Source organism: Pteropus vampyrus, unplaced genomic scaffold (assembly GCF_000151845.1).
Source record: "Pteropus vampyrus isolate Shadow unplaced genomic scaffold, Pvam_2.0 Scaffold353, whole genome shotgun sequence".
In the NCBI taxonomy this organism is placed as follows: Eukaryota; Metazoa; Chordata; class Mammalia; order Chiroptera; family Pteropodidae; genus Pteropus; species Pteropus vampyrus.
Window position 1 is genome coordinate 163,670 of NW_011889134.1, and position 5,873 is coordinate 169,542.

Consider the following 5,873-nt stretch of genomic DNA (forward strand, 5'->3'; position numbering starts at 1 on the left):
ATTTTTAAATTGATAATTTCTTAAGGGCAATGGAGATGTTGTCTAGATTGAAACCTTCATCTCCAAGTGGCTCTGCCTTGTGTGTGCCCTGTACATCCTTGTTGATTTGTTTCTCCTGTTTCCGGGTGGGTCTCTCCTTGACAACTGGGGGCCACATTTAGCCAAGCAGCTGCCCATTGGCGTCTAATGCCTGCAATAAGTAGTTCTGGCAGCATCTCAAAGGATTTATTATTATCATCCTATGATTTCATTATTATTATTATCGCCCTTATGAAATTCAGTAGCTGAGCCCACTACAAACCATTAAGCCCATGTTTAACATGAAACAGTCTGTTTTCTGTATTCTCCCCACAGCTGAAGAATTCCCCCACCCCCCTGCCCAGTTTCTGCTCACTGTCAGAGGACTCTAAGAAGTAGCCTGAGTATTCCCTCCACTACCACTGCCCTGTTCCAGTGTCACCTCGAGGGAGAACAGGCTCTTCAAAAGGCTCTTTATCAAATAGGAGGCAATTAAAATGTAATACGAAGAGCACTGACCTAGGGGTCAGGAGATATATGTTCTGTGACCCAAGACAGTCTCTTTGCTAACTTGGGCCTTGGTTTTTTCATATATTAAATGATGTAACCAAGTGAGATTATTTTGAAGATTAATCTTGAGATAATCTTGCTCAGACCAGCTCTAATTTTACCCTTTTCCTGGTTTCTAGAGATTTTCACAGAGAAGAGCAAGTCCCCTCTGTACCTTTGATGGCTTATCTTCAAAATTCAAGTATCAATACCTCTTTGACTTACCTACTCCAAAAAAGCCTTTGAAGCTCACAAGAAAATGTGGCTTGAAAATGTAAAGTATAACCCTACATACAGATAACTCACTGAGTTAAAGTCATTTTCCTCTTTTGACTCTAGATAAATCTCACAAGAATTGCAAGACTGATAAAACATTAAAAATGCTTATCTTTTTACCAGTAGGATAACTCATAGGTTTATATTTTTTTGTTGAGTTTAGCAAAACCCTTTATCCAGTTGATTTAACAAACATTTATTAGAAGCCCACTGTGTACCTTATATTGTTCTGGAGACAAGGGACAATATCAAAGTAAGTATAAACTTGACCTCCAGGCATTTACAGTCTTGTGAATGCAAAGAAATTGCAAAACAAATTTTAAAACAGTATAATGACATATTAAAGCGTATACACATCTATAACAAATGCTTAATCCAGCCAAGTTGAGATCTGAGCCTTCAGCAGAGGGATAGATTGGTGTTGACTAACCAGAGTTTAGGGCAGGTTACATGAAGAAGACAGAAATGGAGACAGACTGTAAATGAGTGGGACGAACAGTTTTCTACACTTATAATAGTAGACCTTCAATAACGAATGCTAGAATTAAATAAGAAAAAAAATTAATATTGGTAATTGGAGAGAAATGTTTGTTTTTCTCTACATTCAATAGCAACCGATTTCAGACCACAGTTTTTCAGGTGATAATTATCAAAGAATCCAAATTCATGACACAATAGCATGACTCTTTTTAAATTGTTACCTATAAATGTGTAGTCTAAAGGAACTCTATTTTTTAAAAAAAAAATGAGCTCTCCCGCTATATTTTCTCAAAATGGCTGCTTTGTGCCCAAAGCCTCCCCCAGGCTGACCCTTAACAAAGTAGTGAACGCAGCCACAGGTCAATTAGTATTTCCTGAACACGCTCTACACATTCTTGCTTTTCTGTCTTTGCTCAAGCTATTCCTTCATTTGGGAAAGCCCTTTTCTCACCTCTCCAGGTATGTAAGCTCTCTCTCTCTACCTTCAGGACCCAGCTGAACCCATCGTTCTCCGTGAAGCTTTTACTACCTGGTTCAACACTTACCAATCTCTACTTCCGAGTGCCAGTAGTGCTTATTTTTTGAACTGTCAATCTGCAAAGTTTTTGCTATATACTTCCAGATACAGGTCCTATCTCAAAAAGGATCTGATTAAGTCTCTCAAGGTGGAGAACGTAAACACTTTTTTGTATTTTCAGTGCTTAATATGGAACACTACGATTTGGCAGGCACTCACTATATATTATTGAGCATCTAGTCAAGTCTCAGATTAGCCATGTTTTCTTTAACTCCACCATAACCACCTTCCCATTTGAAAAATGGCCAAAATAAGTTAGAAAAAAGCTGAAAGGACTGTACCTGAGGTGGTATATATTGACATAACCTAAAAGAAACCCAGTACTCTTGAAAAAAATAACATTCTACTCTTTAAAATAATGCATGCATTATTTCAGTATATTCCATAAACAGAAACATTAATTTAAATTTGCCTATCTGAAAAAAAGATTTAGCAAAGGACATTTCTCCTTGAAATGAGACAGCTGAAGAGGTGTAATTTAACAGCTTTCAGAGGCCCGTCACTGTGGTGATTGAGGTGGACAGAAGGCATGGACATGATCAAGGCCCTTAAAAGACACAAACAGGTGGAAGAGTGTGCTGGGGGTGAGCACAGGGCTGGAGAGTACAAAAAGGAGGAGGCTTGCCTTCCAGCAGAAGAGACAAGAGAAGTCAGAGAGTGAGACTGCACCAGGAGTAGGAGGAGGGGAGAGGAGGGGAGAGGAGAGGAGAGGAGAGGAGAGGAGAGATCTGAAGCTATGTCACATCTAGACAGGAGCCAGGAGAGGTAAAGCTAGAACAAACACCAGAAGTAAAAGAATGAAAGACAAATGAGTAGAAAGGCACAAACAGAAATAATAGACTGTCAGGATAGGAGATGCACATAAAGGAAAGATACATGATTTCTTTGTGTGTGACTAGAAGAATGGTGATTAGAAAGATAATAGTGAAAGGAAAGGGAGGAAATGGGAAAAGAGAATAAGTAAAAAGACAAAATAAGTAATAAATGCACAAGTACTAGTTAAATGCTTAGATAATCACGAGGCTCTTAGGCTGAGCTGGACGAAGAGCCACAGCCATACCCAAGAGGGGATCATTATGAAAGACAGAGACAGACAATTTAAGTAGCTAGCTACTAATGTAAAAATGAAAAAAAAAAAAAGAGAAGATGGAAAAGGTGAGAAGCAGGAGAAGGAAAACCCTAAGGAGCCACTGGCCCAGAAACCTTTTTAACTTTCTGTAAAAATCTTCAAGGCCTCAAACTAGGCCAAGATTCTGACTGACATTTCTGAGCTTACCAGCTGCTGTTTCCTTGAGAGAATTCTGACAGGAAGGCATAGAAATGCAAGCCAACACTGCCAGCTCTGGGAAAAAAAAAAAAAATAATACTAAAAATCCATGTTCTAAACACCTCAATGGGGCTAGCGCGCCTGTCCGGGGGAAAAGGCACACAGAGGAGGAGGGACCTGCCTGCAACTTTTCCCCAGGTAAGTACTGAGCTGCTTCCCCCTGCTGCTTTCTCCTCTAATTGTCCTCTGGCTGTTCCTGCCTTGCCCATCTGTCTTTCTTTGTGAATTTTTGGGAAGCCCTGCGGGTGATCTGCTTCTGTCATCTGAAACCAGCAACTTTGGTGTCTGCTGAAGCAGGTGAAGCTCCAAGTTCTGTGTCTCACACTGGTGGGGGAGGACTCTAGAATCTAGATACGTTAGTCAGAGCTAGGGGAAGAGAAATGAATTAGAAAAATCATCTTTGCCTGCATTGTCAGTTGTGTGGGAATGATTTGTCGCTAGTACTGAAAATGGATTTGTTTCTGTGTGCTGGGGCTTGAAGCAACGGCAGAGGGGAAGGGTGAGCGTTGATGACAGAAGGACAATAAAAGGCAGCTCAAGGGAAGAGATCTTGTATAATCACCCCAGGGGCTGGTCAGTTATCTAAAGAAGAGCTAAGGTTTTAAGAATGAGGGATAAGAATTTGACAGCCATGAATCTGAACTTGCTGCTTGTCCTTTCAGTGCCTTAGTAAAATATTTTGAATGTGTGCTGAAATTTTCTTCAAAGCAACTCAAAGGAATTTATTTCTAATATGTAATTTATCTCAAATATGCAATCATTGATTGAGAGTGGTTTCTTCAGATAACCCCACAGACCTCCCTACTAAGACAATGTGAAGTATTACAACTTTTATAAAAACTAAGAAACTAAGTCCCCCAACAATGTATTTCTTTGGAAAACTAGGACAAGAACCAGATCCTCTGACTTATTTCCTAGACGTTAAGCAATTCTTAATCCTCACAACTTAATAGGGGCACTTTAAAAAAAAAAAAAAAAAGGAGCTAAAGAACTATATCATTATTCCATATTGTTATATTATATTATCATTATGGTCCTTCTGTAAATATAATATGAAGACATGTGAGTCAGTGGACCCTCTGCTGGGCTATCTTCTCAAGAAAAACTTTTATTTCATTTTATATCCATTCTTTACCAAACCCCACCAAAGTTTTATTGGTAAAAATTGGAAGCCAAAGAGATGCTCTGAGTAGCTTTACAGACAGGTATCCCCTTCCTTTGGAGTGTGGACCATTTCTCTGCACCCTCATTGGTGAAAGCTTCTACAACCACACCCTTGAAGTGCCACCGTCTTGGCTTCTGAGTGGCTTTACTCTACTACTCTACTTCCTCGCCTCCTTATTATTGAGAGCTCGGAATGTACGAGCCCAATGCCTTGCCTTTGAACTGCAGAGCATCAGAAACATTGGACTAGACCAGTGGTTGTCAAAGTGTGGTTCCCAGACAAGCAGCATTAGAACCAGTTGGGAACTTGTTAGAAATGCGAATGATCAAATCCCACTCCAGACCTATTGAATCAGAAACTCTGGGGGTGGGGCCTAGCAATCTGAGCTTTAGCAAGCCCACAAGGTGACTCGGAGACATTGAATTAGAAAATTAAGATTTTTTAAAGTGCTCTTTTCTGAACCTACAGAGCTCAGATCTCCTTACAGGTGCGACTCTGGTCATGTACAGTGCTATAGCTTCTAAAGGACCCTTCCACAAACAGCAACCTCTCAGTGCCTTGTGTCCTTTATCTGTAAAGTAGGAATATTTATAAGTTACTTGTCACAGCATTGAGAATACTGCCTGTGCACAGTGCTCTCTAAGCATGGCGCTACACCTTTACTGTATGAAAGGCCGTCATTGGGTGGTGTGGGAAATCAGAAATAATCTGGCAGATCCCAACCCTCATGAGAGGAGATGCATACATGACAGGTACCAAGGAATCAAACCAAAGTAAGCTGTGCTATGTGCCCATGTAGAAGTATAAACAACAGGAACTAAGAAGAGGGAGAGCTACAACTGGGAAAAAAACTTTTGGAGAAAGTGTCTTTTGAACTGAAACTTAAAGAGAATAATTTTAATTAGTGCAGATGTGCAAAGGAAAAAGAACATTCCATGTGAAAGCTGAGCATAGGGAACATTTTAAAGATAAGACATTAGTGGCCAGGTGTGGATCACAGTGCCCGCTCCCCTTTCTGTTAACTGTTCATGTATGGAGAGCGAACACTCTATTTCTAACCATCTGTCACCATGTTTGTAGAAATTCTTTGTTTAATACAAACTAAATAATTTTTGTTAGACTGGTGTATAATGAGTCATTTTCGGCATTAGTCATTTTATTACTTTAGCATCCATATCTCTCTCGTTTATTATTAGATTAACGGTTTTCAAAGTCCTCTGCTTACTTGCAACAAAATACATTGGGAGTGGCTACAAAAATGCAGATTTCTGAGCCCTGGACCAGATGGTTTATTTTAGCACCTTTGAGAGCAAGTCAGAAGAATCAGCATTTTAACAAACTCCCTTGTGATTCTAATGTTCACTAAAGTCTGAAAGCAACTCTCCTAGAACTGTTTCTTCCCAAATTTGCTGAGCACACAAATCACCTGGTAGTGCTTGTTAAAAATATGGATACCTGGTCATTCCCATAGAGATTTCAAT